Source organism: Sus scrofa, chromosome 2, assembly GCF_054392235.1.
Source record: "Sus scrofa isolate SSC_HxYL_T2T_F1_AM1 chromosome 2, Sscrofa_HxYL_maternal_Yorkshire_Landrace_v2.0, whole genome shotgun sequence".
Taxonomy (NCBI): domain Eukaryota; kingdom Metazoa; phylum Chordata; class Mammalia; order Artiodactyla; family Suidae; genus Sus; species Sus scrofa.
In genome coordinates, this window is record NC_139384.1 from 22583442 (window position 1) to 22609592 (window position 26151).

The following is a 26151-nucleotide window of genomic DNA, read 5'->3' on the forward strand; positions in this document are numbered from 1 at the left end:
CTCCCCCTAAAGATCATCTCTGATAGTTGTGTTAGGACAGTTTTTTAAAAATCCTATTTCAGTCCTCCAGGTTTTTTCCCTTTAAACCATCAAATTAATTGTAATTTAAAAACTATCATGGATTTTTAAAATTTCTTTTTAAAAATGTGTTTTAGGTTATAAACGTTAATGTCTTTTATGAAAGGATGATCAAATCAGTACTATGCCACCATCACTCTAGCTCTACCCATCTGAGATGATTTCCCATTTCTCCCCATGTTCATTCAGATATATGTAAAGACAGGACGTCATTCTTCATTCACTCAATATATCATGCGCAGTTTCTAAACCCAAACATGTGTGTGTGTGTGTGTGTGTGTGTGTGTGTGTGTATATATGTTTCAGATATATATATCCTCATATTGACTTTCAAGAGATACTTAGTATTAAGTGACATATCTGAATAATTTATTCAGTTGATAGATATTCACATTACTACCAGTTTATGCTTTTACAAACATTTTTGCAATAAACCTTTGTACTTATATTAACATGTACTCTTGCTTTTATATCCAGGATGTGAAATTTGCTGAGTGGATGGAAACTCTTGTTTTAAAACTTAGAAGATATTGCCGTACTACTTTCCCAAAATGTCACAGCCATTCACCTACTGTGTAGCAGAAAGCCTGTTTCCCCACATACTTGCCAGCACTGGGTGTTACTATCTTTTTCCATTTCCATTAATCTGATGGATGAATAATGGTACCACCTTGTTTTGATTTGCATTTACACAGCTACCAGGGAGGCCATCTAGATCTTAGGACTCTGTTTAATTTAAGAGGCTTCTATCTTCTAAACACATTTGCTGTTTTCGGTTAACACTTTCTACTAATTGTTTACAACATATTGGTAGTCAGGGCATGTCTGAATTAGGCTAGAGGAGGTGACGATGTTGCCTAATGACCTTACAGTGGAAAAGGGCAGAATTGGAACTTAAAATTAGGCCATTAGGCATATTCCTTTGTTGTCACTGAAAATATTAGATAATATAATTTTAGCTATTTCATGTTTGCTTTTATTTTTTATGAGTTTCATTTCTTAACAGTGTTCTGTTGTCTATATGTTTGTGTATGTGCACAAGCAAATATGTATATCACACATATGCACATCTAACTGGCTATATCTAAACAGAAATTTCTATTTTGTATGCTACGAGTTCTTGCTACAGTAGATTATGAGGGATTAAGATTGTGATTACATCTGCCTTCCATCTGGGAAATGAGACTGTTTAAAACATTCCTCTGGGGTGGACTTTGCAATTTCTCCTTATCTGAAAGATTACTCATTCCCACCTTTAAACCTGCTGAGCAATTTACCTCAATAATACACCTTGATTGAGAGCCCCGTAGTAATTTTACATCATATGAGGATCACTTTCCTTTGGTCTAAACACTGTCATAATCTTGTATTATGGGACAAGGTTAATCAGATTACACCATTTGTTTTTTTTTTCATATCATTCTCATTATTTCGTATATCTTTATCTCATCTCTTATTACCTCCTTTTTTCAGAGTCTCTTAAATCACATGCCACATGCAGAATGTATTTTAAAAGTTATTTGAAAAGTTGGAGTTACTGTTGTGGCTCAGGAGGTTACAAACCTGACTGGTATCCATGAGGATTTGGGTCCAATCCCTGGCCTCACTTAGTGGGTTAAGGATCTGGCATTGCCGTGAGCTGTGGTGTAGGTCACAGACGTGACTTGGATCCACATGGCTGTGGCTGTGGCATAGGTTGGCAGCTGCAGCTCTGAGTTGACCCCTAATCTGGGAACTTCCATATGCTGCACATGTGGCCCTATGGGGGGAAAAAAGTTATTTGAAAATTTAAATTGCCCTGAGTTTAGAAATTGGTATAAAGGAGTTCCTATCATGGCTCAACAGAAATGAATCTGACTAGGATCCATGAGCTTTGCTCGGTGGATTAAGGATTCGGTGTTGCCGTGAGCTATGGTGTAGGTCATAGATGCAACTCAGATCTGGCATTGCTGTGGCTTGGGGCATAGGGCAGCAGCCACAGCTCCAACTTGACCCCTAGTCTGGAACCTCCCATATGCCATGGGTATGGCCCTAAAAAGACAAACGAAAGAGAGAAAGAGAGAAAAGAGACGGAAAGAAAGTGGTATAAACACATGTTAATAACAGCTTTTCCTTACTATAAAGAAGTCTACCGTAAACATGGGTGCACATACAATGAAAAGAGCTTCAAGTCACAGCATTATAGTTATAAATGATCTTAAAATAAGGCTGTTTTCTGTGGGAGTGTGTTTAAAAAATGCTTTTGCATTTGGAAACTAGAGTGTTATTGGTGTCCAGGAGAGAATTATTTTTGTGGAGTGGTGAAGCTGAAGGTAGCTCCCATATACTGAAAAGGACCAGTGGAAGAAAAAGTAGAGGTGGAGTTCTGATTGTGGCTCAGCAGTAACAAATCCCGCTAGTATGCATGAGAAGGCAGGTTTGATCCTTGGCCTTGCTCAGTGGGTTAAGGATCCAGCGTTGCCATGAGCTGTGGTGTACGTTGTAGATGCAGCTTCGGTCTGGTGTTGCTGTGGCGTTGGTGTAGACCTGCAGCTGCTGCTCCAGTTTTATCCCTAGCTTGGGAACTTCCATATGCAATGGGTACATTCCTAAAAAGCGAAAAAAAAAAAAAAAAAAAAAGGAGAGTAGAGGTGGATGGCAGACCATACTCCATACTTTCAAAGTATTTAATAGAGAAGACATGGAACCTTTCAGGAAAATTAGGGTTGACAGAGGATCTTGAAGGAATTAGAACATGCAAATGCTAACTGTTGAACAGATTGGCATTATTTCATGAATGAAATACTTTCAAAATCGTTATTTGGTCATTTATTAATTTTCCTAACTAAACTACTGGATGCTTTTTTATTCTCTTTTTTTATTATAGTTGATTTACAATGTTGTGCCAATTTCTGCTGTACAGCAAAGTGACCCAGTAACTTATATATACCTTCTTTTTCTCATTCTATTGTCCATCATGTTCTATCCCAAGAGGTTGGATATAGTTCCCTGTGCTGTACAGTAGGACCTCATTGTTTATCCATTCTAAATGTAATAGTTTGCATGTGCCAACCCCAGACTTTCCATCCACCCCACCATCTGCCCCCTCTTTCCCCCTTGGCAACCACAAGTCTGTTCTCTATGTCTGTGAGTCTGTTTCTGTTTCATAGATAGACTCATTTGTGCCATATTTTAGATTCCACAAGTAAGTGATATCATATAGTATTTGTCTTTCTCTTTCTGACTTCACTTAGTATAAGAATACTTAGTTGCACCCATGTTGTTGCAAATGGCATTTTTTCTTTTTTATGGCTAAATGGTATTTCATCATATATATCTACCACATCTTTTTTTTTTTTTTTTTTAACCCGTGGCATATGGAGGTTCCCAGGCTAGGGGTCATCTTGGAGCTGTAGCCACTGGCCTATGCCACAGCCACAGAAACACCAGATCTGAGCCATGTCTGTGATCTGCACCACAGCTCACGACAATGCTAGATCCTTAACCCACTGATCGAGGCCAGGGATTGAACCTGTACCCTTAGGGATACTAGTCAGATTTGTTTCTGCTGAACAAGAACAGGAACTCCTACCACATCTTCTTAATCCATTCATCTGTTGATGGACTTTTGGGTTGCCTCCATGTCTTGGCTATTGTGAATAGTGCTGCTGTGAACGTACAAGTGCATGTATCTTTTTTTTTTTTTTTTTTTCCCATTTTTGGCTGCTCCATACTATGTGAAGTTCCTAAGCCAGGTATTGAATCCAAGCTGCGGTTGCAACATATGCCACTGCAGTTGCAACCTATGTCACAGCTGTGGCAACACCAGATCCTTTAACCCACTATGCTGGGCTGAGGATCGAACATGTACCCTGGGTGCTGCAGAGACATTGCTGATCCCATCATGCCACAGTGGGAACTCCCATGTGTCTTTTTGAATGGTAGTTTTGTCCAGATATAAGCCCAAGAATGGGATTGCTGGATCATATGGTAGTTCTGTATTTAGTTTGCTGAAGAAACTCCATACTATTTTCCATAGTGTTTGTACCAATTTACATTCCCACCAACAGTGTAGAAGAGTTTCCTTTTCTTCACACCCTCTTCACCTTTTGTTATTTCTAGACTTGTTAATGCTGGCCATTCTGACCAGTGTGAGGTGGTACCTCATTGTAGTTTTAAATACTTTTAAAAATGTCATGCCTGGGAGTTCCCGTCGTGCCTCAGTGGTTAACGAATCCGACTAGGAACCATGAGGTTGCGGGTTCGATCCCTGCCCTTGCTCAGTGGGCTACGGATCTGGCGTTGCCGTGAACTGTGGTGTAGGTCACAGATGCAGCTCTGATCCTGTGTTGCTGTGGCTCTGTCGTAGGCCGGTGGCTACAGCTCCTATTCGACCTCTAGCTTGGGAACTTCCATATGCAGAAGTGGCCCAAGAAATGGCAAAAAGACAAAATAAAATAAAATAAAATAAAATAAAATAAAATGTCATGCCTGCATATATCCCTTTTCCCTCCTTTCTTATTCCCCTCCTCTTCTATCATTAACAATAGTTATTGAGCATCCACTATATCCCTGCAGAGTATTAGTCTCTGATGGTATATGATGAGGACATATTTCATATCTTCAATGAGCAGAAACGTTGCAACAATACATCATCTATCAACCTAAATCCACATGTCTAAAGAAGAGAAGTGGAAAAGGAACCATGACTTGTTTTTAGTTAGTTCATTTGGCTCTAAATGATTACTAGTCATTTCAAAAGGCTTCAAGTCACATCCTTAATAGCCTGTTCCAAAACGTTGCCTGGGATAAGTATCAGGCTTACAGGTTTGCAGTTTCCAAATCCACAATGGGATGGGGAGAGGTTTTCCCCCTCTATAACCAATATTTCATTAATTCCCTGTGAATTTCCAGAGCTTTCAGACCAGGACTCTGCAACTGTATCTGGATTTCAGCACTCTGTTGTATAATTCACTCTGTTCCAGAGACTTTTACTATCTTTTCATCTACCTTAGCTTCTACTTTTCAATTCAGTTTAAAGACCATTCTCCTTGCGCAGTTAAAAACAAAACATGAAAGGAAATAAAATTACAATAGTACAATAATTCAGCCACTTTTTCTATTTATTTTAAAATGCTTTTAAACTTTCAGAAATTTTCTCATGATGTTTCAACACCCTTGACTATTTCAGAGTATAAGGACATTCTCTTAAAACCTCAATGCAACTATCAAAACAAACTATAAAAACGAAGAAATTAACATGGATAATTACTACCACCTAATTCACAGACTCATTCAAGTTTTGCCATTTATCTCAATAATAGGTTCTGTAGAATCCAATCCAAAATTATGTGTCTTATTTATTTGTCATAGTTATTTGTTATAGTTCTTTTAATAGACTCTTTTAATTTGGAAAAATTTCTTCAGTTTTTCCTTGGCTTTTGTTATTTTGATATTTTTGATGATTACAAGCCAGTTATTTTGTATATTTCTTGATTTGAGGTTTTCCGATGATTCCACATGGTTAGATTGAGGTTATGAGTTATTTTGGGCATGGATATCAATGCGGTCTTTTCATTCATTGCCTCCTATCAGGTTTCATGCAATTTCCATTTTGTCTAGCAATTAGCCATGTCAATTTTGATCATGTCCACCAGTCTAAAGTGCTTCTCCTACCTTTATTTTTGGAAAGTACTGTGAGTCTGTGTAAATATCCATCTTTATCCAAATTTCACCCATAAGTCATAGCCTGTATTGGTGGCTTTTGGTTAAATTATTATTATGATTATTGTCAAGTGATGATTTTCTACTCTCATTCCTCCAACATTTACTAGGTAACAGTGCATGTTACATAAACAATTTCTCTCCTCATTGTTTAACTTGCTTATTTTAATAGTTTGATTCATGGATTTCCACTTTATTTAATTGGTTATCATCTGTTATTATCCCTAGCAAAAACTTCGGCATCATTCTTCAGTTTTTTTCTTTTCCTAACACCCCATAATCTCATGCATCATTAAGACCTGGTAGAAGTACCTTCAAATCAAACCTAATATCTATCTGTTGAAAACTTCATTTTTGCTGCTACAGAGATAGTTTAAGCTATCTTTATCTTTTAATTTATTTTAGTGACTTCTTGACTGGGATCCTTGCCCCACCCTCCTTGTCTGTCTCTGAAAAGCAATCAGTTTTTCACATGGCAGCTGAATGATATCCCCAAAGTGCAAATCGTATCATGTCACTCACTTCTTTATTTAAAGTCTCCCTGTGACTTCTTGCTGTCCTTAGAGTAAAATCCAGATTCTTTAGACAATTCTAAAGAAACTAGCCCTACCTCTCTGACTTTATTTCATTCATTTCTATGCTTTTACTTGTTATACTCCAGGTATTTATCATATTAAACTCTTTTGTATAAATGTCCAATTTACCACTTTCCTAGGCTTTGGACTTGCTGATCACATTTCTTCATTTGATTTGCTTCTCTTCCTTTTCAGGCAGCAGTTTAAACCTTACTCATCAGAAAGGTCTACCTTGGGAGAGTTCCTTTATGGCTCAGCAGATCAGGGATCCAGCATTGTCACTGTTGTGGCTCTGGTTGCAGCTGTGGCATAGGTTTGATCCCTGGCATGGGAACTTCTACATGCCATGGGCATGGCCAAAAAACCCCCCAAAACAGCAACAAAAACAAAAAGAAAGGTCTACCTTGACCACCTAAATTAAAATAGCTCCTCTTGATAGGTCGTGACACATTGAAAATGTTTCTGTATCTCTTATTGCTGAATCCCCAGGGCTGAGCAAAGTGCCTGGCACCAAGCAAGTGTACAATGAGCATTTGTTGGATTTTTTTCTTTTTTTTTTGATGTTGTCTGTTACCATTACACCACTTTTCTCAAGTAGATGAGAGAGTTCTTTCTTATTTTATTTTTCTAAATATAAATAAATATAGATGTAAAACAAGTAATAAATATAAATTAAAAGTTCTGTCTCTTGTCTTCAGCATTTTTAATAGGCTCAGATTTTTGAAGGCTGTGTACCAAGATGACAGGATGGTCCTGTTTTCAATGATATCAAAAACATTGAGATAAACCTATAAGAAAATGTAGAGGATTGAAGTATTCTTCATGCTGTAGTAAAGAAAATAAAAGATTCAAGGAGAATTCTTGCTTTTTGACTTGATCAAGTGACGCTTAGTTTGATCATCACCAGAATCTCTATCTAGCTGTGAGATGGTCAGAGTTCCCTGTATACCCATAACTACCACATAGCTGGATATTCATTTTAAACATTTCCTCATCTCTTATGAGTAATTCCTCTCTTGAGAATGTCTGACCCTAGCATCATATAATTTCCCTTTGAAATTTCAGATATATTCTAGGTAAAGTAGCTGATTATATCATCTCTTTTATTTGCTTGTTGTTTGGATAATTTTACTAACAAAATTCCATGGTGACCCCACTCATTCCTCTAACTCCTATGATTTGCATATCACCAATGGTTTCCCAACAGTTCAGTCCAGATAGTCTTATTGCCTCCTCCAATTTCCAAAAATAGAATGGGCAAAAAGGAAGGGAAACATTTACCAAGTCTCTCCTTCTAGGAGAATGAGACTTTCAGTTATCAGGAGAATTGATTTTTTTTATTATATTTAATACATTTGCAAACTATGCCCATTGTTAAAGCCTCTGTAATCAGAAATACACACAGATATTCTATAAAAATATTTTTATTTCTTTCTTACTAAACAAACTTCAAAAATTTGATGAGAACCCCAGATATGTGCTCTGTCTTCGTAGGTTTGAGTTTTCTCAGCGAGCAACACATTAGTGACTCTGCCCAATTAATATTAATTTGCACATTCATTTTATAAATTATAAAACATTTTATTTTTTTAATTTTATAAATTAAAAACATTTACAATGTTTTTTTAAAATTTTTATTGAGATATAATCGACATATAACATTGCATTAGTTTTAGGTGTACAACATCATGATTTGATACATGTGTATGTTGCAAAATGATTACCACATTAAGTTTAAGTTGACATCCACTACCACACATAGTTATACAATTTTTTCTTTGTAAAAGAAACCTTCAAATACATAATACAGTACTGTTAATTGTCATCACCATTATATTATATTGTACATTATATCCTTAGGACTAATTTATAACTGAGAAAGTAAATAAGGATGAGGGACATTTGAGATACAGCTGGAAAGTCAGGGGTGGTCAGGGAAGAACATGTATGAACATGCAGAAATGAAACACACACACAAGCGACAGCGAGATGACAATATTATTACCTTTCATTTGTATAATACATACAGTGTTTTTTTAAATACACACATGTATACAAGCAAATTTATAAACTATTTTGCGTACTATCCTGTAAGATTCTTTATTAACTGTGTTATTTATTTATCATGCTAGACACATGAATAAATAGATGGATAACCTATTTTGAAATCATTATGCCTCTTCCCATTGTACATGCTGGGCAGAATATAATTTCATTTCTTAACTGATTCTGTAAGTGATTCTTGGCATAAGTGTGTACTGCCCTTTGAATTAGACCAACAAATTATTGCCAAGGGAAGGTTTTGGAAATAACTTCAGCCGTTGGATGAAGAATGGATTGTAGACAAGCAAGAGAGGAGGCAAGGAAGCCAGTTATGAGACTGTTGCAATCATTCTGGTGAGAGGTGATGGTGACTTGAACTAGGATGGTGATAGTAAAGGTGAAGAATTGTGAACAGTCTCAAAATATGCTTTTGAGGTGCTACTGGTTGGATGTGCTCATGGGTTGAATGTAGGTGCTGAGGAAAAAAGGGGATATGTTAAAATAAATTGTTAAAAAATGATTGGGAAAGCAAAACAGATACATTTTTTTCTAAGTTGAAATGTCAGTTATTTTTGTTTCGACATATGATAAAGAACACATACTTAATAAACGCATGTACTTTGGCAATTTAGGAGGTCAGTGAATCGTCTGAAACTTCGTGCAAAATTTTAAATTTGTGCATATGCTTTTATTAGGAAGAAAGTCCACAGCTTTCATCATATTCTCAAAGAAGTCTTTGAACAACAACGAAAAATTAAAGCTTCTATTAGTCCATTATCCCATAAAATGCTTTATAACAAATCACTCCAAAGCTCAGTGTCTTAAATCACTATCATTTTTTCTTACTCACATGCTCGTGTGACATCCAGTATCATTCTACTGATCTTGTTTGGGCCAGGCTGGACCCTGCTCCAGGTCATAGATTTGTGTCATTCATCCTTCCGGGTCTAGTGAGAATATGCTGTTTTGGGGGTGGAAGAAGTACAAGAGCAAAAGCCTAGTCCCACAAACACATTTCAAGCCTTTTCCTGTAAAGTGTTTGTTGATATTCCATTGGTCAAAGTAAATCACATGACAATTTCCAGAGCTAAGAGATGGGAAAGTTGACAGTATCTCTAAGTGGGAGGGCCTATAAACTCACATGGTAAAGAGATGTCCAACAGTTACAGGGCTAGTTAATATCTTATTTGTTTATTTCTATTTTTTTGTTTCCCTTTCCAAACTTGTACTACCAAAAAAAGTAATGTTGGCATTTTATGGAGAATGAATATACCAGTTTCTCTCGCTCTTACAGTACTTTCTGCCTGGGCTTTGTGTCTGAGATCTTCCTTAACTAAAGTCCTACACCTTAAAAAAAAAGTTGATTTAATTGGAATGTAATTGCTTTACAATATTGTGTTTCAGGTGTACAGAAAAATGATTCAGTTATACATATACATAGATTCATTCTTTTTCATATTCTTTTTCCATATAGGTTATTATAGAATTTCAAATAGAATTCCCTGTGCTATGCAATAGGTCCTTGTTAATTATCTATTTTATACATAGTAGCTTGTATATATTAATCCCAGTTTGTCCTAATTTATCCCTCCCCCTTATCTTTCCCCTCTGGTAACCGTAAGTTTGTTTTTGAAATCTGTGAGTCTGTTTCTGTTTTATAAATAAGTTCTTTTGTATCATTTTAAAATTAGATTTCACTTATAAGTGATATCATATGATATTTGTGTTTCTGCATCTGACTTAAATTAGTATGGTAATCTCTAGGTCCATCCAAGTTGCTATAAATGGCATTATTTCATTCTTTTTTGGGGCTGAGTACTATTCTATTGTATACATGTACTACATTTTTATCCATTTCTCTGTATATGGACATTTAGGTTGCTTCCATGTCTTGGCTATTGTAAATAATGCTGCAATAAACACTGGGTGCATAAATCTTTTTAATTATGGTTTTCTCCAGATAGATGCCTAGTGAGATTGCTGGGTCATATAATAATTCTATTTTTAGTTTTTTGAGACACTTCTATATGGTTTTCCATAGTGATTGTACCAATATTCATTTCTACCAACAGTGTAGGAGAGTTCAGTTTCTTCACACCATCTTGAGCATTTGTTATTTGTAGACTTTTTAATGATGGCCATTCTGACTGGGGTGAGGTGATACCTCATTATAGTTTTGATTTGCGTTTCTCTAACCATTAGTAATATCGAGCATCTTTTCATGTGCTTTTTGGCCATCTGTACATCTTCTTTGGAGAAATGTCTGTTTAAGATCATCTGATGACTTTTTGATTGAGTTGTTTGTTTGTTTGATACTGAGTTGTATGAGTTGTTTATATTTTTGGAGATTAATCCCTTGTCAGTTACTTATTTGCAAATATTTTCTCCCATTCTGTGAATTGTCTTTTTTTATGGTTTCCTTTGAGGTGAAAAAATTTTTAAGTTTTTAAATTTTTGTTTTTATTTTCATTCCTCTAAGAGATGGATCCAAAAAAAAATGCTACAATTTATGTCAGAGGGTGTTCTGCCTATGTTTTCCTCTAAGGTCTTTATAGTGCCTGGCTTTACATTTAGGTCTTTAATCCATTTTGAGTTTATTTCTGTGTATAGTGTTAGAGAATGTTCTAATTTCATTCTTTTATATGTAGCTGTCCAGTTTTTCTAGTACAGTTTATTGAAGAAACTGTCTTTTTTTCATTGTATATTCTTGCTTCCTTTGTCATAGATTAATTGACCATAGGCACATGGGATTATTTCTATCCTGTTCCATTGATCTGTATTTCTGTTTTTTTGTGCCAATACTATACTGTTTTGATGGCTGACTTTGCAGTATAGTCTGAAGTCAGGGAACCTAATTCCTCCAGCTCTGTTCTTCCTCAAGATTACTTTGGATATTTGGGGTCTTTTGCATTTCCATATAAATTAAAAAAATTTTATTTTAGTTCTGTGAAAAATGCTATTGGTTATTTAATAGGGATTGCACTGAATCTGTAGATTGCCTTGGGTAGTATAAGTATTTTGATAATATTGATCCTTCCAATAATCTAAGAAGGTAGTATTACTTTCCATCTGTATGTGTCATCTTTTGATTCCTTTCATCTGCACTCTAATATTTTTCAGAGCAAAGATCTTTTGCCTCCTTAGGTAGGTTTATTCATAGGTATTTTATTCTTTTTGATGTGATGGTAAATGGGATTGTTTCCTTAATTTCTCTTTCTGATCCTTCATTGTTTGTGTATAGACTTGTATAAGAGATTTCTGTGTATTAATTTTGTATACTGCAACATTACCAAATTCACTGATGCACTCTAGTAGTTTTCTGAGAGCATCTTTAGGATTCTCTATGTACAGTATCATGTCATCTGCAAACAGTAATAGTTTGGCTTCTTCTTTTCTGATTTGGATTCCTTTTCTTTTTCTTCCTGATTGCCATGGTTAGCACTTCCAAAACTATGTTGAATAAAAGTCGTGATAGTGGACATCCTTGTCTTATTCCTAATCTTATCATTAGGAATGTCGTATTGGGGAAATAACTATTAAAAAATATACACACACACACACACACACACACATATATATATATATAAAGACAAAAAAAAAGAATGTTATCTCTGGGTTTGTCATATACGGCCTTTATTATGTTGAGGTAAGTGTATTATACTAAAGTCCTGATCTTTGCATATGGCTTGATGGGCACTATTGTGAATCCCTGAGGGTTTATCTTTTTAAATAAGCTTAACTCAATAGCCGTCTCTAGGATCTGCTAAGATGAAAGGTTTTTACCCTGCTTAATGTTAGGTTTTGTTCTGACAGTTTGTAGTCAGAACTCAAAGAAACAAAAATCCAATAAAACCAACATATAGATGCACAGATACAGTCACAGAGATGCACACACACTTCACTGTCTATCAAAAGATATTTCTACTCCTAGCAATGCCATTTCATTTTTCCACCAGTTAGGTATCCCTGGAGCATTTAATAAAATGTCTCAAAGCTCATAATATCTTCTCTTTCTCTCCAACTTCAACTCATTCCAAGAAGGAACTATCTTATTTTGCATCTTTTAAATAAAAATGCAAGTGAGACGATCTACTCACAAAATCAGCTAGCAAATGTTTCTTCCTGTCTACCTTAGCTGACAGGATTAAAATTCATCTGTGGAATCAGGGACTCCCTGCAATCACATCCAAACAGACTTCAATCAAAACTCAAGCATATGAAAACCTCTTGGTTTCAGATGTATTTAAAAAACTTTTTTTTCAGCCTCTAGATCTTTCAGCTGGAGAACAAATTTTGCATTTTCTTAAAAGCATCTCCTCTGATAGTCACATGAAGTTTTTAATCTTTTTCTCTTACCAGGGCAAAGATTGAAGCAATCTGTAATTAATGACTTGAAAAATATTTAGCTGGATTTAAAGAAAGAGATCCAAACAGTAAAAGGCTTCATAGAACCATGTCTCGTTTAATTGAAGGAATGCTAGATAATTCTGCACAAATTGCTAAGATACTGAGGCAGTTCCACATTGATCTGTACAAAGGATATGGAGTGCTCCCTATCACTATCTTAGTGGCTCTCCTAACACTGGTTTCAGAGTCAAAATGGTCTAAAGATGATCAGTAATTAATCCCCAATGTTTAGGATGTGTTTTTTTTTTTTTTTTTTTCTGCCTTTTCTAGGGCCACTCCTGCAGCATATGGAGGTTCCCAGGCTAGGGGTCGAATTGGAGCTGTAGCCACTGGCCTACTCCAGAGCCACAGCAACGCCAGATCCAGCCGCATCTGCAACCTACACCACAGCTCAAGGCAACACCGGATCCTTAGCCCATTGAGCAAGGCCAGGGGCCGAACTCACAACCTCATGGTTCCTAGTCGGATTCGTTAACCCCTGCACCACAACGGGAACTCCTAAGATGTGTTTTTATTTGGTGGCAGAAGACTTACCTAGATGACCTCTTTACATCTCTGCCAGTTTAGACTAAACCAAGTTGACTTTATTAAATAGGATTCTCTTTCTCCCTCAAAGCTGTATGTGTTTAGGGAGAAAACAATGTCTATCTCTGCCTATTGATTTTTCTCTTTGTAGGAGAAAAAACATCTTGCAAGATCTTTCTCTAGCATTGAAATAAGAAGACAATCTAATCTTAAAGGCCTCAAAATATACAGAAATATATATGTGGGGCTCTGGAGTCAGAATGGTTTACATTTGGACCCTAGCTCCCTGGCTTACTTACTCTGTGATCTTGGGTTAGTAGTTTCAGTTCTCTTCGAAGGCTTTTGGAGGAGTCATGGGAAATGGCGCATGTATAGTCGGTTCTCAGTCCAATTCCTGACAAAAGCAAGCATTTAAAAACATTGTTTAATAATAAATTGTTCTATCTATTATCTTTACTTAAATCTTCAGAAATAAGTGGTGGAATGGATATGAAAATGAATGAAATATTAGTTTAATTTGTTGAACAAAACTAACATTTGAATGTACTATGCACAAAGGCTTATTTTACTTTCTGTGTGATGTGGAACATTCTTCTTAGTTAAATTTCTAATTTAAAGATCCCCTCTCAAAGCAATTTGTCGATAACTAGTTGTCACCAAGTTGTAATCAAAGTATGAGAATGGGGGCCACAGAGCCAAAGGCTGATCTGTCAGGTAGATTGGTCTTAAAAGAGTTCTTGGTGGGGGATAATTTAGAACTAGATTTTAAATAGGTAGAAAGGAACAAGGAAATATTCCCCCTCTTGATCATTTATCTTTTATTTACTGTTTATGTACTAGGCCTTAGCCTTTGTGAAACGAAGGAATCAAAGGTGGAAAGAAAAATTTCCTGAACAGGCAGAGCGTCTAGCCTAATGTGTGCTTTTGAAGAGAATCCCTAAAAATCTACCCTTTGCTAGTAGCAGGAAGTTTGACCGGGGGAAAAAGAAATGATAATGGTGATCTGGATGGAAGCATTGAAGAAAGATTTCAGAGGCTATCCTGAGAAGTTTGAGAAAAATTTAGTAGGGCTGCTAGAAAGAATCCTAGTAAATTCTTCATATTTTTTTGGGAAGAAGTGGAACAATCTAAATAGTATTGCAGAATGCTAACTTTGGCAGCTGTAAGTGAAATTGATTAGATAAGGGAGAGAATATATATTTTACTGTGGGAGCAACTTCATAGTATGCTAGTATTCTCTAAGGAACAGAATTATCCTCTTCGTTTGCAGAGTGTGAGAGAGTAATTATAATAGTGAATGAGACCTAGAAGAACCACCAGGTCACCCAGGAGATCGCCATAGAAACTGGTTATGAGACTTTTGTTCACATTTTGCCAATATCTGAAATTATCACCAGCTATCTCTCTGTCCTTCAATTCTTAGTTTATTAAAAGTTCACAAAAGGAAACAAGTAGGATCCTACCTCCAGTGGGAGGATGTCTAGTCAACTTACATATTTCTAGGATGGCTCACAGTCAGAGCCAGAGAAACTGATATTCAGGTATCTTAGAAACTAAGAATTATGTTTATTTCACAGAAACAGATATAGGGTGGGGACAAAAATGCTTTACAGTTGTTCAGAGACAAACTAGGTTTGACATTTTATATTTTCTTGTGAATTTCTTGGAAAGGTAATTAAAGATTTTTTAATCTTAAAGTGGTATTTATATATCAGATGGTATTTATAATACCTCTCTTATGGTCTGAGTTAAGAGAGGCCTCAGGAGAAACCTATCTTGCCAGCACCTTGGTCTTTAACTTTAAGCCTTAAGAACTACGAGAAAACATGTTTCTGTTGTTTACGACATCCAGTGTGTGGTATCTTGTTATGAGAGCTGTAGAAGACTAATAAACCTCTATAAACAAAATATAAATATTATATTTAAGCAAAATATTACAATGTGTATTTCATACATATATTTTTTAAGCCAACAATCTCTATTGAGCAGGTACTGGGCAGTGTCTCTCTATCCATTATTTTATTTGTTACAATTGTAATATGTGATACTCATTCTTCATTCCTGAGGCCAAGTAGCTGGAAAGAAGCAAATCCCAATCCAATTCAATTCCAAGGCTCAGTTTACAAAATATTTTTCCATAATTCTATGCTAGTTCCACCGAATGGAATCTAAAACTCAACTGCATTTTAACTCATCACCATTATTTTATAGTCTCTGGAAATAGAATTATCACACTATCCCTTTAATTTTCTTTATTGAATTCAGACATGTACTTTTACCTCATAGAAATATTGATAAACTGAGAACAGAGAGCATCTGGTTTTGTAGCAAGCACATCACTTTCTGTGAACACACATATTATGGACTCATGGTTAGGAAAACCTTGCATCATGTTTCAATTTAATGGCTATTACTTCTTGTTCAAAGGTCTTGCTATATGTTCAATTTTCCCTCCAAATGTCAGAGGGGAATGGGAAACTGAAGTGCCATAAAGCAACTGAAGCCTTCATTTATTGCAGATTAATTAGAGAATCAAAGGAGAGGAAAGAGCAGGTCTTCTGTTTCCAAACCATGGGGAACCAATGTGTAGCAGAATGAAATGAATAGACACTAGCGATTGAGTCTTTTTTCTTTTTTTTTTCTCATGTGCAGAAGAATAAGTTTTTTTTAGGAGCAAGACTGATGTGAAACTTACCATGTCATGAATAATGTAGATTCAGATATTGTAAAAACATGGATTTGTTCACAAAATCATGAGCCTCTAAAGTGAGGACTTTTATGAAACTCTCTAGATGATGTGCTGCAATTTGGGAGTTTCATCTAAAAGACATCTCTCATTTCCAGATAATTAACATTCTAGTTGATGCAGTCATTGACTACAAGGTTGGGACCTTCTCCTTTACACTGTTCCAGTTCTTGCCACTCCCTCTCTCTCTTTCTCTCTCCCTCCACCCTCCCCAACACAACGACAGTGTGTGTACCTAACAAGAAGTATACACAGATAGTAGGAAGGAAGATTATTTCCTTTCTCAGCCACTGGATCCTAATTAAAACCCAGGGGGCTCATTTCTAAGGGAAGAGACTCCATGTGGTATGCATGGAATTGCATCTGAACCGCTGATTTTTTCATGCCATTATCAATGCACTGATGAACTAATGAACTAGGGACTTCATAACTTCTTGTTTATTTGGAAAGATTATCTTATGGTGCATGAGGAATTGGAATTAGAGGCTCCCAGCTATTCTTTCTTTGGTTCCATTAAGGAAATATTTGGAGAGATGGCAGGAGGGGTGTCTGTGATGTTGGAGAATGTACCAGAAAGGGTGAGTCACAAAATCCTCTATTTCTTTCATTTTTTCCTTTGGGTCATTTCTGCTGTGAGTTTAGGTAGACATCCTAGTGATTCGATTTCAGTACATACAGTGTCTTTTTGATGTTGTTTTTCCTCTCATGCTGTTTTCTCCATGGATGTGATAATCAAGAACCTTACATGTGGTTGCTTTTGGACTCATGAAAGAAAATTCTATCCAAAGAAAGGTGAAAAACAGTCTATAAAGGATTCCCAATTACCATTTTGGGATGATTTATTGGAAAGGTAAATAGCTTTTTTATTTCTGATGAGATGGATCTGTCTCAGCCCCAGGCAGTGTGTGTGTGTGTGTGTGTGTGTGTGTGTTCGTATGAGAGAGAGTGAGAGAATCCATACTTGTAAAAGGCTTCTGACCAATATGTTGTTTGTATGGCAATAGAAGCCTGTGGTTTATACAGTGTTTTCCATGTAGGTTGTCATTTCATTCTTGTAACATCTCTATGCTATAACTATTACTATAGGTTGACAAATAAGGAGACTGAGAGATTAAGTGCTTTTGCCCCACTGACAGGTGGCATAAATATATCTTGAACCTGTTTTCAGGCAAACATCACGCTCCAGCAGTGGTGCTATCCTGAACATTTATATAGGGTCTGACCTAAGCCATTAGAATGCAATATCTCCCACTTATAATAGAAATTTAGTATAAACAATAAAAAACAGTTAATTTTTCACCCCTAAGAATAGCCAATATTGGGCCTAATGGTTTGGTTAAAACAGCAGTTGCAGTAAAAGTTTTTTTTTTTTTTAATTTTTCAACATGTTTTTCTGATTACAAAAGCAATATACAGGGTTTTGGTTTCAGTTCTGACATGGAAAGAGCTTGGACATCAACACTCCTGTATTTTCAATGTGAAAAAAACTTAACAAACAGAAAATAAATGACACTTATTGGACTCATCACAGATTTGAGCTAGTAGGACAAAACATCACCCTGGAATCTGGGGAGCCATACCTGGTAGGAATACTTCAATGATGATTTTGATAAATTGCTGGAGGCTGAGTATACTCTAGTGTGATGTGAGAAACTCCTAGAAGACAAGTTTTGGTGGAGGTCCCACCTTTTTGTGGGTTTTACCTCCAGGAACTCCACCAGGCACTCATGGTAAGATCTGAGAAATATCCCCTTAAGGCTCTGATAGGAGTATGTTCAGGATAACAAAGGGATGCTCCCCAAAAGGAAAGACTTTACAAGAGCCACATCATAGCTGGGGGAAGGTCATTCCTCTTACTTTAGCACCCTTTAAACTTCTTGTCTCACCTGAGATGGTGGTGGGGAAAGGCAAGCTATACCATTGGATCAACACTTGTGAAAGTCATAACCCAGGAAGACAGACCCCCTAAATACTAAAACTTATTTATAAGAATATAGTACCCTTCTTTTCTCCAACACCTAAACTTACACCAACAGGGCTCTAGTGTAATAACAGTATATTCCAGCTGAAAGAACTGTAAGATGCAAACACACTCTGAGAAGGAGTTCTTAGGGTGGCCAAAATCAAGAAGAGTGGCAAAAACAAGGACATTTGAGGAATTTAAAGCCTCTGGCACATACAGTTTCTAAAAACACTAAATTTTAGCCAGATTTATGTAAATAATCACACTAAAGTTCTGCTTAACTAAATTTTTTATTACCTAATATAATGTGTTCAGATTTAACAAAATAAGTCAAGGAAAAATAATCTTAAGAAAACAAAACAAGCATCAGATCTAAACTCAAATATGGCAGAGATGTTGGATGTATTAAATAGGGAATTTATAGTAATTGTTATGAACATGTTAAGGACTCTAGTAGAAAGAGTAGATAGTATACAAGGATACATGGGGAATGTAAACAGAGATGTAAAAATACTTCAAAGGAAATGCTAGAAATGAAAAACCATAACAGAAAGGAGGGCCTTTGATGGGCTTATCAGTAGGGTAGACATAGATGAGTAAATAGTCAGTGAACCTGAAGATAAGTCAACAGAAAAGAATGAAAAAAAGAAAGAAGAGAATAGAAAAAGACTGGAACATTCAAGAACTGTAGGGTGACTTCAGCAGATGTTTATGCAAAGAGAGTGGAGTAGAAGGACTTGAGCTAACCTCCTCTCAGGAAAATACCAAAATCACAGCCAACTGCTGAATATCTCATCAACAGAAAAGACTGAACCCTACCAAAAAAGATATCCTACATCCAAAAACAAAGAAGTGACAACAAGATGGTGGGAGGGGGATTTTTGTGATGTAATGAAATCTCATACCCGCTGGGTGGGCAACCCACAAACTAGAAAATAATTATGTCATAGAGGATCTCCCACAGGAGTGAGAGTTCTGAGCCCTGTGTTAGGCTCCCTACCCCAGAGGTCTGGCATTGAGAGGAAGAACCCCCAGAGCATTTGGCTTTGAAGGCCAGCAGGGCCTGAGTACAGGAGCTCTACAGGAAAAGGAGAAACAGAGACTTCACTCTTGGAGGGTACACACAAGTTTTCATGTGCACTGGGACCCAGGGTAAAGTAGTGACTCCACAGGACCCTGGCCCAGATCTACCTCTGGGTCTTGGAGGGTCTCCTGGGAAGGAAGGGGTGAGTCACTGTGGAGACAAGGACACTTGTGGCAGAGGCCCCATAGAATATTCTCAGTGGTGAAAGGCTGAAAGCACTTCAGGAAACAAGACAAGTATATCCACTCTTGGCACTTTATTCAACATAGTTTTGGAAATCCTATCCATGGCAATCAGAGAAGAAAAAGAAATAAAAGGAATTCCAAACTGGAAAAGAAAAAGTCAAACTGTCACTGTTTTTCAGATGACATGATACTATAGAAAATCCTGGGAGTTTGCATTGTGGCTGCATTGTGACTCAGTTCTAACAAACCCAACTAGTATCCATGAAGCTGCATGTTTGATCCCCAGTCTTGCTTAGTGGGTTAATGATCTGGCAATGCTCTGAGCTGTGGTGTAAGTCGCAGACATGTCTCAGATCCTGCATTGCAGTGGCTATAGCACAGGCCAGCAGCTGCAGCTCTGATTTGACCCCAGCCTGGGAACTTCCATATGTGGTAGGTGTCCCCCCCCCCAAAAAAAAAAAAACCCTAAAGATGCTATCAGGTAAGTACTAGAGCTCATTAATGAATTTGGTAAAGTTGCAGGATATAAAGTTAATACAGAGGAACCTCTTGCATTTCTACACACAATGAAAGATCAGAAAGAGAAATTAAGGAAACATTCCCACTTACCATCATATCAAAAAGAATAAAATACCCAGGAATAAACCTACCTAAGGAGGCAAGAAACCTATACTCTGAAAATTATGGCACTGATGAGAGAAATCAAAGATTACACAATAGATGGAAATATATACCATGTTCTTGGACTGAAAGAATCAGTATCATCAAAATGACTATACTATCCAAGGCAATCTATAGATTGGGTGCAATCTCTTTTAAATTACAAACGGCACTTTTCACAGAACTAGAACAAAATATTTTACAATGTGTGTGGAATCACAAAAGAAGCCAAATAGCCAAAGCAATCTTGAGAAAGAAGAACAGAACTGGAGAAATCAGGATCCTTGACTTCAGACTGTAGTACAAAGCTACAGTCATCAAAACAGTATGCTACTGGCACAAAAACAGACCTAGGGATCAATGGTACAGGATAGAAAGCCCAGAAATAGATCCATGAACCCATGGTCAATTAATCTATGATAAAGAAGGCAAGAATATACAATAGAAAAAATTCAGTGTTTTCAATAAGTGGTGCTGGAAAAACTGGACAGCTACATGTAAGAAAATGAAATTAGAACATTATCTAATATTTTACACAAAAATAAACTCAGATTAAAAACCTAAATGTAAGACCATATACTGTAAAACTCCTGACAAAAACTTAGGACACTCTGACATAAATTGCAGCAATATTTTTTAGATTCATCTCCTATAATAACAGAAACAATAACAAAATAAACAGGACCCAATTAAATTTAAAAAGCTTGTGCCCAGCAAAGGAAACCATAAACAAAATGAAAAGATAACTTACAGAATGGGAGAAAACATTTGCAAACTAAGAGACTGACAAGAATTTACTAATCTTCCAAATATGCAAATAGCTCATGCAGCTCAATATCAAAAAAACAAACAGCCTAACCAAAAAATAGCCAGAAGACCTAAATAGACATTTCTCCAAAGAAGACACAAAGAGCCACCAGGCACATAAATAGATGCTTAACATCCCTAATTATTAGAGAAGTGCAAATCAAAACTACGATGAGGTATCACCTCACACCAGAATGACCATCATCAAAAAGTCTACAAAGAATACTGGAGAGGATGTGGGGAAAAGGGAACTCTCCTATACTGTCGGTGGAAATGAAAATTGGTACAACCACTATGGAGAACCGTATGGAGGCTCCTTAAAAAACTAAAAATAGAGTCATCATATATCCAGCAATCCCATTCCTTGGCATCTATCCAGACAAAACCATAATTCAAAAAGATTCATGCACCCCAATGCTAATTGCAGCACTATTTACAATAGCCAAGACATGGAAGCAACCTAAATGTCAGTCAACAGAGGACTGGATAAAAAAGATGTGGTACATGTATACACAATGGAATATTAACCCCCAAAAGAACAAAATAATGCTATTTGTAGCAACATGGATGAACATAGAGATTATCATACTAAGTGATTCAGAAAGACAAATACCATATATTACTTATATGTGGAATCTTAAAAAAATGATACAAATGAACTTATTTACAAAACAGAAACAGACACAGATTTCAAAAACAAGCTCATGGCTATCAATGGGGAAAGGTAGGAAGGAGAGAGGAATTGAGAGTTTAGGATTAACATACCTACACCACTATGTACAAAGTAGATAATCAACAAGGACCTACTGTACAGCACAGGGAACTCTATTCAATATTCTGTAATTACCTATATGGGAAAAGAATCTCAAACAGTGGATATATATGTGTATAATATTATTTTATATATAATGGCTGAAAAGATTTCGAAACCTCCAAAGCACAAAATCAAGAAGCTCACGCTGTGTAGAATAAATATCAAAATAAAATCTACACCGAACATAGCTATTTGAACTTCAGGAGACCAAAAGAGAATACCTGGAAATAAGCTGAAGAGGGAAAAAAACCTTATCTATAGAGAAAACAAGGAATAGAATTATATTGGACTTCTCACAAGAAAACATGCAAGCATAAAGAGAATGGAGTGAGCTATTTAAGTGTTGAAAACATGACCCACAAATTTACAGTTCTATACCCAACGAAATTATTCTTTGAAAACAAAGGAGAAACAAAGACTTTCACAGACAGATGAGAGAATTCAGCAGCAGCAATTCTGCTCTTCAAGAAATATTCATTAATGATCTTCTGGGGGAAGGAAAATTGTTCAGGTCAGGACATGGATCTACATAAAAAAAGAAAATATCAGAGGACTAATAGATGAAAGTAAAATAAAATTTTAACTTAGTCTTAATTGATCTGCAAATAACTTTTTAATAGTAACAAAGAAATAACTGTATAGATGAGTGAAGTAAGTGATAGCAATGTCATAAAGAATGAGTGGGAGGAAATAAGATATTCTGTTTTATGATACCTTAACTACACATGAAGTAGTTTAGTGTTATTGCAGAGTAGAATTAGATTAGTTAAAAGGGTATGTTGCAAACTCTGTAGCAATCACTCAAAATTTAAAGGGAGAAGTATATCTCTTGCTAAGACAAGAGATAAAAATGGAATCATATAAAATGTTTTATTAAGATCAGACAAGGTAAAAGAAGGCATGAGGGAAAAATCAGATAGAATAAATAGAAAATAGTTATGAACATGGTGGATATCAAACCAACTATATCAATAATCACTTTAATATAAATGCTCTAAATATTCCAATTAAAAGACGGAGACTGTCAGAATGTATAAAGTGGTTGATTTTAGAACAATGGCTGTGTATATACGAGATGAGTCTGTAGCATGGCTTAGTACCAGAATGTAAACAACTGCTCTAAAAAACAAAACAAAATACCCTTAATAATGTAACATGTCAAAGGGACCCAGGAGCCAACTGAAGAACTCCCCATGGCTACAGCTGGAAGAATTTCAGCACCAAAATAAAGTAGTGTTGAATTACATCTTGAAATAAAAATCCATGAGTGCATACTGATGTAACTAAGAGAGTAAATAATAAATAAATAAATGGTGGAAAACAGACAAATTTCTCATGTAAAATTCTGAATAGTTTATGTAGATACTCTGCTCTCAAGAAGGTCGAATATAACTCCCCACGTTCTAAATGCAGTGACTTCCTTCCAAAGAGCACAGTATGGAAAGGGAGGAAAACAAGTAATTTTATAGTGGAAAGATCTGACAAATGCAATCTCAGAATCAGCAGTGAAAAGTCATAATGATAGTTTATACCCTTGATATGATGTGATAGAAATGCCACTTTTCTTCAGTGATCTTTCTCTGTAAAACACAGAACCTTGATCTAATCATGAAAGAACATCAGACAATTTTCTGTTGTAGAACATTCTGCAGAATAGTTGGGCAATACTCAAAATCATTAACCTCACCAAATACAAGTAAAGTCCAGGAGATTGTCACAGACAAGAGGAGTCTAGGGACACATGGTCACTGAATAGAATGTAAGTCCTGGATGGAATCATAGATCAGGAAAAAAAAAAAGACATATATAAGTTAAAACTGAGGAAATCTGGGAGTTCCCATAGTGGCGCAGTGGCTAACGAATCCGACTAGGAACCATGAGGTTGCGGGTTCGATCCCTGCCCTTGCACAGTGGGTTAACGATCCGGCGTTGCTGTGAGCTGTGGTGTAGGTCGCAGATGCAGCTCAGATCCCGAGTTGCTGTGGCTGTGGCGTAGGCTGGCAGCTACAGCTCTGATTAGATCCCTAGCCTGGGAACATCCCATATGCACGGAAGCAGCCCAATAATTAGCAAAAAGACAACAACAACAACAACAACAACAACAACAAAAAAAAAAACTGAAGAAATCTGATTAATATATGAATTTCAGGGAATGGCAAAGATAATGTATAATTATTTTAAAATTATAGAAAACACTGAAAGTATGAAGAACAAAATTATCCTGCAAAATACACTTTTTCATGCATTTCTTTCTACTCATCTGTATGAATATATACATCTCTAAATGCATACCATGAAAAGTTACTTTTCCCTGAAATGTCAGATAAATATCAGACAAATGTAATGAATATACACACAGAACCATACTTTTTAAAAGTTTCATATGCTGCTTTTCACTTAGTCATTATAATACTTTCCCCATGCTATTAGACATTCCTAAATAGGTGGTTTTTTAAGTTCTCCAGGGTACTTGGCTGATCACGCTTTTTTTTTTTTTTTTCCCAGCCACACTTGTGGCATGATCTTGTTTTTTTTTTTTTTATCAGACCACTCTCTTCTGCTTGCTAGTCCTGTGTGTATAGCACTGTGCCAGGCTGCATGCCCTATGCACATAGGCTTACCTCCTAGGGGCCATGTGGATCATGCTAGATGATGACTCTGCAGTCTGTGAGATCTGGGTTCTCAACTCCACTGCTTAGATTATGTACATCCTTAGGCAAGCCCCTTAACTTCTATAAGTGGCAATAATCTCCTTCACAGAGTTGTAGTAAGAAGGGATATGTTAAGCCTAGGAGTTCTTATTGCAGTATGTAGTATGTAGAAAGTGCACAGTGAATGAGGATTCTTTCACACACTTCCTACTCTTGACCGAAAAGGCTTCTTCTATCTCCCAGGTGGTCCAGCTTCAGAAGATTCCTGGTCCTTGGGCTTATGCATCCTTAACATAATACTTACTTAAATGTCATTGGGAAGGTACTGAGAGATAATTGGCTATATACCAGTCACCATACTAAGCCCTCAATATTCAAGAAATATTAAATATTCCCCCCACAACTGTCCAAGTTATCATTATACTTTGCCTGAGCTAACATTGCTCCTGTATCAGTCTGCTCTAGCTGCCATGACAAGACACCATAGACTGGGTGTCTTAAATAGCAGACATTTATTTTCTACAGTTCTGAAAGCTGGAAGTCCATGATGAATGTGCCAGCAGGGAAGGCTGGAGATGCCTCTCTTCCTGGCTTGCAGATGGCCATCATCTCTCTGTGTCCTCACTTGGCCTTTCCTCTTTGTGCATGTGAAGAGAGAGACCTCCAGCACATCTTCCTTTTTTTATAAAGACACCTGTCCTGTCTGATTAGGCCCTACTCTTATGGTTTAATTTAAACTTAATTATCTTCTAAGTGGTTCTTTATCTAAATACAGTCACATTAAGGGTTAGGCCATAAACATATGAATTCTGGGGGAACACAGCTTAGTCCATAACAACTCCTAAATGGTAGAGTCAGGATCTAAACACGTTTTCATGTACAATAAAGCCACATCTGTCAAACGGCATTGCTTGAAATGGGAAGGAAAACATGACATTGGTCAGCATCTTGGGTTGTCATCATCATCTTCATCATCATTATTCAAAACTTATGAATTTCTCTGTATCTGTTGCCATCATTCTTTTCAAAGTCTTTTTTTCTGGGCTGTGATTAGATTTAGATCCCTTTCCTGAAACGATGTCAAATGAATGTCAGAAGGAACTAATGAATTGTGACAACAGACTGAAAGGGGCTGCCTGGTGGTGGGAAGGTTTTGTCAGCTCCAGCTGTGCACATCTCTCCTAATAATACCAGACCTTTGATCCTGGGAAGTTCCATGCAGTCTGTTAGGGTCTGTGAATAGTTGGGGTCATTTGGGGTCTGTTCTGAAGACTAAGGTTTATTTCTTCTTATCCTTGTATGGCCTTTGTTCAGTTTGTGCTTACCTTAGTTTTACATCATACCCCCCCCCCCCCGCCCCCATCTTTTTTGGTATCAGGTACAATTTGTAGTCTTGTCTAAGCCACCAGCTCACTTCACAGATGGTGAATTGCAGTTGAGAGTAATGGGCCTATTCGGTTCAGCCCAGAGAGTATATTAGTGTCTGATAGCCTATAACTGCTGAACATTAGACATCATTCACACTGCTCCAAGGTCATCTGTAGGGCTGCCTTTCCCTCCCCTTTCTTACTCTCCTCCATTCTGCTCTCTGCCTCCATCAGATGTGAATTACACAAAAGTCATGAGACCATTAGGAGTTAGTTCGGGACTGTGGAACAATGAGTCTTTGTTACTGATCTGGCTCAGTTTTGTTCCAGCTAACTGCTAAGACTGGCTGAGCACTTGAATGGGAACTCTCAATGAAACAGTAAAGCCAGATGTAACTGCTGAGAATTCATGGGTCACCTCTTAGAGGAAGTACCAGCCCCATGCTCTAGGAGGCATGCTTTTAAATAGCAAATCAGAAATTAAGTAGTGGGTGGAGTGTGTTCATGGACCATTTGAGATATTATTTACTATATGTACTGGCA

At 36.7% G+C, this 26151-nt stretch overlaps 1 protein-coding gene and 1 long non-coding RNA gene across 6 annotated transcripts in view; one reads left to right on the plus strand and one right to left on the minus strand.

The window, feature by feature from the left end:
• Positions 1-26151, plus strand: part of LOC146405286 (uncharacterized) — a 952516-nt gene that overhangs the window by 105278 nt on the left and 821087 nt on the right. The gene's annotated exons all lie outside the window — the stretch shown is intronic.
• Positions 7977-26151, minus strand: part of LOC146405287 (uncharacterized) — a 59222-nt gene continuing 41047 nt past the window's right edge. The window contains exons 2-3 of the long non-coding RNA XR_014837054.1: positions 13631-13725; positions 7977-8874 (exon numbers count right to left, since the gene is read on the minus strand). This is a non-coding gene — a long non-coding RNA (uncharacterized LOC146405287). The remainder of the gene's footprint in view (positions 8875-13630; positions 13726-26151) is intronic.